Consider the following 9,874-nt stretch of genomic DNA (forward strand, 5'->3'; position numbering starts at 1 on the left):
AGATCATAGAACACCCTTCCTGGAGCCCATGGAGGAAGAAGCAGTGGGCCACAAGGTTCATCTCTGGTGAGAAGGTATCTGGGGTGTGTGTACCTGCCTGTCTTTCCCAGCCCACTAGCAGCTGCCTCCACCTCGGGTACCACCCACACTTCACCTTTAAGCAGCCCCAAAGCAGGGACTCCTTTAGTCTCGGTTAGAAGAATTCTAAATTCTGCAGCCCATGGGTTTATCTTGGCTAAGTTATAGCCCTAGTGATCCCACCCCCACCCTTCACTCTTCTCTCCTTCCCCCAAACCTCTTCCCTAAGTCAGCAGGGGAGCTTATTAAAAACAGATTATTAGCCAGGCATGGCAGCTCATACCTGTAATCCTAGCCTGAAGGTGTCTGAGGCAGGAAGATGGAAAATTCCAGGCCATAGTTTGGGCTATGCAGGCAGAGACCCAGTCTCCAAACAAAATAAAACTCAAATTGATCCAGAGACCCAGTCTCCAAACAAAATAAAACTCAAATTGATCCTGGCTCTGTCAGTGCCCCAGAATCCAGCAAGTGCCAGATGTTTGCAAAATTCAAGAGAGCCCAAGAGTTGATCATAAGCGGCAAACTTTGCGTAGCTGGGCTGAGGCAGGAGCCAAGGAAAAGAAGAGGCCTGGAGAGGAAGAGCAGTTCCCCCGCCAGGACTAGGGGGATCAGGGGCTGAGTCTCTGTTTCCATTCCCATGGTGGAGGAAGGGGACTAGATGAGGGGAGGAACCGCATGGATAGCTTCAGGATGTGTCACCCCGGAGGGGCGGGGCAGCAGGGGGTCCTGTTCATTCACATAATAGATGCTCATTTTGCATCAGGGCAGCTTCTGGCACTGAGGGTTCTGAGGCCAGAGATCAGGCATCTACACCATAGGTACAGCTTACTAGTCTCCTTTAGGCTTACTGGTCTCTGGGCCTATTTCCGTCCCCATCCCTCCCTCCCTGTGAAATGGCAATGTGTGGACCACTGTCAGAACACCCACAGCCTGAGCGGCTTGCACTGATACAAATGATCATCTTACAGCTCTGGAGATCAGAAGTCCAAAATGGGTCTCTCGGGGCCAAGGTCAAGGTGTCTGCAGGGCTGTGAGGTCCCCCATTTCCTCCCCCAGTGACTCTAGGGAAGAATCCATTTGCCTCTTGCTGCTTCTATCTGCCCTGTTCCCGCTTCAAAGCTTGCCATTTGCACCTGCCTCACGTGCCTCCCTCATACAGGCCCCACAGGACCACATCAGGCTCAGCCTGAAGGCCCTACACTAATGGCAGATAGGCATCTGGACCCTTAATTCCCCCTGGCTGGGTTACATGGCCAGCTCAGAGGTTCCAGGATTCAGGATGAAGACCTGAATATTTGACAACCTTGCACCATAGAGGTAGAGGGAGTAAATGGGGGTAAACTGAGTCATAGCCCCCACAGTGAGGAGCCAGGCCCCTGCTGTGTTTGGCAGCAAGGGCTGTGACTGTTTTGTTGCTGGAATGTGGATGATTTTCTTTGTGAAAGGGGAAGGATGTGCCATGACATCAAGCCTCTGTATTCCCATCTGGGAAATGGGACTGTGTACTTAGTAGTTGGTATTTGGCCCTAACGTTGCTGCCTGAAGAAGTGTGGCTCATGTGGCTCAGGATGATATGTGGCAGAAAGAATTTGGATGCCCCCCAACTGCCTTTGTGCTTGTTTCTGATGGCCCCTGGGACTCTGGTTATGACCTGGACTCTGCCTACAGTTTGTGATTCTCTGATGTTTGTTGTTTTGGCCCCCACCTACCTTCAGTGTAAGGACAAGCACCAGACTCAACTTCCTACTTCCCACAAGGTGACCCATGCTCTTGCCTCCTTCCAATTTAGCACCCCAGCAGAAAGTAGAGCACCTGCACCTTTAGCTTCTGCAGTGGTCCTGGGGTGACTGAGATGGCCTAGCTCAGTCCCAACCAGTTGCAGGGTGTCTGAGGACTGTGATGTTCACAGGCCCCTGGGGTAAGGCGTAAGGTGGGATCACAGCAGGCTGGGCTGCTACAGGTACCCTCTCTGTGCACCCCCTGCTGAGGTATCCCCTTCAGCTACCATCCACTACCTGTCATCCATGCTCTTCCTTTCTCTGGGTTGTGGAGATCTGTGTGCTGTAATTCCTGTCCCCCAGTGAAGCTGCAAACCATTCTCTCTTTGTGTTAAAAATAAAGTCAGACAGCAGGGCACAGTGGCTCACACCGGTAATCTCTTCTCAGGAGGCTACGAAAGAAGGTCCCTGAAACTCTTATGTCTACTTAAGTACCAAAAAGCTGGGAGTAGCGCTGTGGGCTCAAGTGATAGAGCACCAACCTTGAGCACAAAAGCTGGGGGACAGTGCCCAGGCCCCGAATTCAAGTTCCCTAGACAAGCACACACAAAGAAGTCAGACTCCAATGCACTCTATTACTATAATCTTGGGGCTCAAGTTACTGTATTCCTCCAGGTCTCCATTTTTCTTCTGCTGCTGCTATATGGCCATAATACATAGCTAGTTAGAGTCATGGAGCTGCTAGGAGGGTTGGATTTGTACACAGCCATAGCCAGCACAGAGCTTGGCACACAGCACACAGAGCAGATTCCTTTCATGCATTGCCTCCTAAGCTGCAGGCAGCTTGGAGCAGCACTGCCAAGATCAGGCTTCATCGTGCCCAGCCTTCTACAGTGTCTGTAACCCATGCTGAGACCAGGCATGTCCAGTACTACCACTGAGGGACAGAAAGGCAGGCCATGCTGGCTTCATCCTTAATGACCCCAGCCCTGGCCCTGCCTTCAACAGGACTTAGGGGTCAGAGGACCTGTGACATCATCACACACCCCCAATCTCCTGAACCATCAGGGGTAGGGAGAGAAAAGAGGGGGTCACTGCCGCCATTTGTGCCACAGTGGGAAGTGCTGGCTCCAGCCTCCCACCTGCAGAATCAGCACTTAAGCTCAAGTACAAGGCCATCAAGTACATTGTGCTCACTGCACAGGCCAGGCCATCCATTGTTCCAGGTTCACTTCTTCCCATCCAGGGGCATCTTGCCTGTTCCTGTCAGGCTGGCCATTTAGCCTTAGGAAGTTTCCAAACCACAGCACCCATGGAGTCTAGAACCACAGCCAGACACCTGCAGTCTAACATCACCAACCAGGCACTTCACAGAATCACTTGGCTTGTTTGAAAAAGGAGTTGCTACCATGGAGACCAGAGGAGCAGTTAGGAATCAGGATGTGGGGAAGGTTGGAAGAGCCTCATCCTGGAGAGCTGTGGCTGAGGTTGCAGAGGTGGTGGACAGGCTAAAATTCATATAAATACATTTACACATGGTCCCAATGCCCAGCCTGGTCCCAGAGGCTGCCATGGGAAATTCTGGCACCTTCCGGGAAAATCTAGCCAGGCAGAAACTGAGGCTGGAAAAAGCCTTCAATCTCAGAACCTGGAGGGATAGGATGAGGCTGGGGTGTTTATCCCATGCTCCTCTATCCTCTTGACTTGAGAGGGGGGAGCTCAGAAGTATCCTGTAAGGGGCAGGTGTGCCAAGGGGAGCTGCTTTCCTGTCCCTCTGCAGCCCTGCCATAGATAGGTCCTCATAGAGCCTGAGGCAGAGTGAAGGGATGGCCTCCAGGAGCATGAGGTCTCCTGGTCCCAGCTATTGGGGCCCTAGGCGGGCAGGCCAGAGAGGCTACAAGATCTCAGGGCGGGGCAATTACTTTGTTCCCTCTGGTACCCAGGTACTGGGAGGCTGAGATGGCTGCTGAGGGAGCCACATAATGGGGAGTGGAGTAAACTGCATGGAGGCCCATCACCTGTCCAGTTGGAAAGGCATGGACACTATAGTGAGGCCCAGGGATCAGAGCTGTGGGTCCCAGGCCACAGCCAAGTGGGGAGTCTCCAAAGGTCCCCAGAACACCATGCTTCATCTTCTCCCAGAAGTTCCCTTTCAAAGACAAATGCATGTGGGTGAGATGAGCTGGCTTAGCTCCCATAGGTGCCAGGTCAAGTCCCCATTGGGGCCAGACATCAAGGTTTCATGATATAGAGGTCAGAGGAATCCCAGGTTTTGGCCCTGCCACCTGCCCATCTGTGTATATGTCTGTATCCTAGGGTAAATAACTCCTGCCCGAGCTGCAGGAGAAAATGGGGAACAATCAGAAAATCCACCTTGAGAGGATGATGCCTTAAGTGAAAGCCAAGGACAAAGCATTCTATTCCTGTTCCACTGAACTCCAAGGCAGTCCAGGAGCAGAGGCTGGGAGCTCCTAACTAACCATTTCCATCCTCAGGGGCACTGGCTGATATACTTCATTCATTCATTCATTTGAATCCCATTTCCTGAATATGACACAGTCAGGCTGTTCCTGAAAGAAGACTGGAGCCAGAGAGACTTGACTTTAAACCCCGCACTGCTGCTGAGGACCTGAGTGACTCTGAGTGACTTTGGCCCAGTGACTTCACATTTCATTATTCAGTGTTCTCATTGGCAGAACAGGGCCAGGAAATGGTGGTGGTCTTAGATTGCTATATACGGTAAGCAATGAGCACAGACTGGGACCTTGTATACAGAAAGTGTTCATTAGCTGCTTCTTAAGCTAATGTTGGATGGTTGCTGTGAAAGTAAGGCTGTAGGTAAATACGGACAAATAGCTCTTTCCCCTCCATTCCTCTTTTTTGGTCAGGCCTTGGGCTTGAACTCAAGGCCTTGGGCTCTCACTTGGCTTTTGCCCAAGCTGGCACCCTACCACTTGAATCCCACCTCTTTTTTCCAGCTTTTTGTTGGTTAGCTGGAGATAAGGGTCTCTGACTTTCCTGCCTGTGCTGGCTTTGAACTGCCTTCCTCAGATCTTAGTCTCCAGATTAGCTAGGATTACAGGTATAAGTAAGCCCCTGGTGTTGTCTGGGTCCCCCTTCATATTCTTCTCTTGGCTTCCCCCTACCTCACCTGCAGGGCAAAGTCCATGATGCTGGGGTCTAGGTCAGTCACTTCATTGTTCTCATTGGTGCTGATGTTGAGGAAGATCCCAGGAGCCCCGCACCTGATGGGATGGGGAAGGGACTTGGGTTCAGTGCTTCCAGGGCCTGCAGGGCTGGCATCTGAGAAGGTGCTGGTGAATCTGGGGCCAGATGTGCCTGCTGTTGCACCTGCTGGGGCAGGAACAGAGTCCTCAGTGGGAGCTGGGAGATGGCCAGGCAGCTGCGGGTCATAGCTTCCATGGTGGTGTGAGAGAACACAGGACCTTCAGACTCCCCAGGAGTCTGAAGCAAATCCTTCAGATTTGCCAGGACACTGGTAGTTTTTGGATAGGTCAGAGATAAGATTGTCTAGCTCCTGTGCAGGAAAATAGGAGAGGATACTCAGAACTCAGTGTTAGTCATGGGTTCGAGCCAAAGTGCTACTACCCCTGTGAACTTCACAAGGGTCTCAGATGCTCTGACCTGTGGTGAAGTCATGATGATGTCATGATGACATCGTGATAGGAGCACTGGGTGGTGTGGTCCATCAATGATGCCCTGCTCCTGCCCTCAGCACAGTGTGTGGCTCACAAGTCTGTGTAGCCTTAGCCTGGCCTCCATTTGAACCTCATACCAGCCCAGGCAGAGACCCCAGATCTAGAAACTGAGACCAGATTCCTTCATACAGAAGGGGGCCTTGACATGAAGAAATGTTGCTATGAGTTCAAAACCAGATCCTCTTCAATAAAAACAGAAATGACTCTGCCATTTGGCTGTTGGTTATGTCTTGTTGTATACAAAACAAACTGAGACAAGATTATTGGGGGGGAGAACTATTTGGGTGACACTCATCTTAGAAATGAAGACATTTAGAATCTAGAAGGACAAATGACCCAGCCAACATCTCACACTAAATATCGGCCCAAGTGTCTCCCAGTTTCTGCAAGATTAGAGTTCTATCAGTGTGTGCTCTGTGCTGTCCTGAGTCCAGGCCTGTTGGTGCCACCTGTGGCTCCTCTCTATCCCATCTCCTGCCCTTCATGCCCAGACTCAAGTGGGATGGGCACTAGTACACCATGCTGGAGTCCCATTGGACAGAACCCACTCCCGTGCCCTTTGTGTGGCCCCTCTTCATGTCCCTGGACTTGAGAAAAAGCAACAGATGCAATCTTTTCTTCCTACTTATAAAAGCAATTTTGGTACAGAAATGTGGAGAATACACAAATGAGCATTAATTTCTCCCCAATGAGAAGTGTGTGCATTTTCTTCACATAATAGTCATGCTCTCTCCATTGGTACAGATTTGTACATATGTGCATGTATAGATAGGTAGGTAGATAGATAGATAGATAGATAGATAGATAGATAGATAGATAGATAGATAGATAGATAGACAGACATATTATTAAATAAGTTTGGGGGTGAAGGGTGGGAAAGTGGGGCATCTTAAAATGTGCTCATGTTGAATGCATGAGTTCAAAAGCTTCTCACTTTCATTTAATGCATTGGGAGTATTTATATTCCAGAAATATCTTTCTTTTTGAATACGTGTATGATATGGTACTAAAGTATTTACTTGTGAGATGGTTAGAATCTTTTAAATCTTTTTTAAAATCTTTTAGAGACAGTTTCAAAGTGGATAACCTTGATAAGAAACTTTTTTGTGCTACCATGTATTGAAGCCAGAACTTTCTTATGCTAGACAAATTTTCTGTGCCACCTTTTTTTTTGTTTTTGCTTTTGTTGTGGTTGTTTCCGTGTCTTGAACTCTGGGCCTGGGCCCTGTCCCTGAGCTCTTCAGCTCAAGGCGAGCACTCTACCACTTAAGCCACAGCACCGCTTCTGGTTTTCTGGTGCTTAATTGGAGATAAGAGTCTTACCGACTTTCCTGAGTGGGCTGGCTTTGAACTGCAATCCTCAGATCTCAGCCTCCTGAGTAGCTAGGATTACAGACATGAGCCACTGGCACCTGGCTACTGTGCCACCTTTTAAAAGGAAATTCTACTTCGGTGGGGTGGGGGGGGTTGAACTCAGGGCTGCTTCTTGCTAGGAATGTGCTCCACTGCTTAGCTATGCTCCCAGCCATGCTTTTGTTTTTGTTTACAGAAAAGGACTCACCAACTTCACCCAGACTGACCTAGAGTACTTGATTCTCTTGCTTTAGTCTCCTGAGTGCTGATACTATAGGAATACACTGTGACACTTTGTCCATAAAACATTTCTCCCTTCTCAAATCTCTGATTTCCTCAGCATAATTAGTCAGATGTAGAAAAATTGGACGAACTCATGGGAATAATGCTTTCAGGATGTGTATGTGTGTTTGAGACAGTGTTTCACTGTGTAGCCCAGCCTCCTGAGTGTTGGAATGAGGTGTGTACCACCCTGTCCAGGTCAGTTTGCAGGTTTTCAATATATGGCTTTGCCCTTAAATCATGTTACCCAGCAAGGTACTGGTAGTTAACACCTGTAATCCCAGCTACTCAGGAGGCTGAGATCTGAGGAACAATGCTCGAAGCCATCCAGGGGAAGGAAATTCTGTGAGACTCTTTTCTCCCATTAACTACCAAAAGGTTGGAAGTAGGTCTATGGCTCAAAATGATAGAGTGCTAGTTTTGAGTTCAAGCCTTATAACCCACACCGACAAAATAAAGTCACCATTTATATTTCTACCCATTGGGTACAAAGGAACCAATATTCCCCCAGGCCACACAAGCATTACTTTTTGGTTATGTTTCACATCACCACCAGTGTGCTCAGGAAATAACAGTAAACACTGTACATTGTCCCATGATTCTACAGGACAAATTTGGGGTGACAGATCTAGCACAGCTTAGGTTGGGGAGCAACATGGAGGAAGTTCACCAGGCTTCTGTGTCCCTTTCACCCTGGCTGAGATCTGTGGAAGGGTGGGTAGGCCCTGGGCAGAGCTGGGGGAAAGGTGGTGTGTGCATGTGTGTTTGTGAGCATGCATTATGTAGGTGTATGTGCAATGTTCGTGTAAAGATACAAGTGTGTGCATAGAAGTATGAGTTGTTTGTGTGCACACACATGTGCAGTGTTGTATTGTGTACATGCATATGCATGGGTAAGCCTGTATGTCCAGGTATTGTGCTCACAGGGGGCCTCTCCTGTTGGCATTGCTCCTGTGAATGGTGGCCAGGTCCCTCCTTTTCCACTTGTGCATCTGCTCCTCCATCTTGTTGATCAGGCTAGGTTCAAGGCCCATAGGCAACCCTTGCAAGAAGCCACTCAGCTCAAATCACTTGTTTAGGAGAGGTTATGCTGCACTCAGCATTTCCAGCTGTCCATGGCCATCTAAAGTCCCTCCTTCCCTCACTGACTTCTTGCTGCATCCCCTTTTCTCACCGGTTTGTGCCACGCTCAACAATGAGGGGAGAGTTTCCAATACTCACCTTCAAGTTGGGGAGGCAAGAGGGAGGGATGGAGACTGGAGCAAGAAAGATGCTCATCAATGAGTAGCTGCTCCCATGGATGGAATGGAAGCCATTCTAGATACTGAAACTCTGTTGCTAGGTAACCAGAGACCTGCCTCTCCCACCTCTCACACCCATGTGCACATCCACCCCACTGGGCTACAGTGTTTCTGCTACAGACACTGTCCAGGTGAGGTCCCCAGCAGTTCAGGTACCTCTGGCTTTGTGATCTGTTTTTGCTTTGATAGGAACAGAGACAACTTTACCATTGCCAGCCACATGCCAGCAGCTGCCAGGATCTTCCTCACTCACTTCACTTACTTGTCAGTTGGGTATTGTGCTCTCCCACCTCACAGACAAGGGTGCTGAGGCCCAGACACTGCAGATAACAAGGCCTAGCCTTTCTACACCTCCTGAGATGTGTGGTGAACTCTTCTTCCTCCAGCAGAGCCCAGTTTCAAATGTCCACTTCTCTATTTAATTTGCCTCAGTGACAATATGTGTGTGTGTGTGTGTGTGTGTGTGTGTGTGTGTGTTACTCCAGGTATAAGACATAATTGGAGGGAAAAAAAATTGTGGCTCAGTTTGGCCTGTGACTAGCCGTGGATCCTGGCAGTGCCAGGAAGAGGTAAAGGCAGCCTGAGCATCCCAGGCTGGCTGGATCCTCACCTTGAAGTGGGGGAAATGTTCTTTCATACAGCTGTAGTTGTCATTCACAAGCAGGCTGTCTGTCTTGCTGCTCTTCAGGACCATGGAGATCAGACAACTGTGGTGCGCACAAACACCAAGTGTTTTGCTCCTTGGCTCAGCTACTGCTTCCTCTTTTGTCACAACTCCATAATTAACATCTGCAGGCCTTTATCTAGCACTCCCTTCTGCCCATGTGGTGACTTTTCACATTTGAGGAGACCGAGGCTCAGTGAGGCCAAGCACCTCCCCAAGGCCACGCAGCGGGAGGGAGTCTTTATGTCTGAAACAGCATCTCTACCTCAGGGACTTGTCCAAGCACATGATGGTCATTCTGGGGGATAGGCTCCAATGCAGGGGGGCTCCCCATTCCCCCATCTCCCTCTTGCAAGTGTGGGCCACCACTCCTCTCTGAGAGGCCCAGAAGGCTGCCCCGCCCCCTCCCCAGAACCCTCACCTCACCTCACCTGTAGGAATAGATGGGCTTGAAGTAATGTTTGGAGTGCAGTTCCAGAGAAAAATGCACTGCCATGTGGGTTTGGAATAATGGAGGTGAGGCCCCAAATGGGGACCCATAGAGGCTAATGGAATGATACTTTTTTTTGGGGGGGGTCCGGTCGTGGGGCCTGAACTCTGGGTCTGGGCACTGTCCCTCAGCTCTTCAGCTCAAGGCTAGCACTCTACCACTTGAGCCACAGTGCCACTTCTGGCTTTTTTCTTTTTGCTTATGTGGTGCTGAGGAATCGAACCCAGGGCCTCAGGCATGCAAGGCAAGCACTCTACCACTGAGCCACC

The 9,874-nt window shown here is 49.7% G+C and overlaps 1 pseudogene; it reads right to left on the bottom strand.

The window, feature by feature from the left end:
* Positions 1-1,323: 1,323 nt before the first annotated feature.
* On the bottom strand, positions 1,324-9,145 carry LOC122113597 (annotated as a pseudogene).
* Between the last annotated feature and the right edge of the window lie 729 nt (positions 9,146-9,874).

This window comes from Dipodomys spectabilis, unplaced genomic scaffold (genome assembly GCF_019054845.1).
Source record: "Dipodomys spectabilis isolate Male_0828 unplaced genomic scaffold, ASM1905484v1 ptg000003l, whole genome shotgun sequence".
Classification (NCBI taxonomy): domain Eukaryota; kingdom Metazoa; phylum Chordata; class Mammalia; order Rodentia; family Heteromyidae; genus Dipodomys; species Dipodomys spectabilis.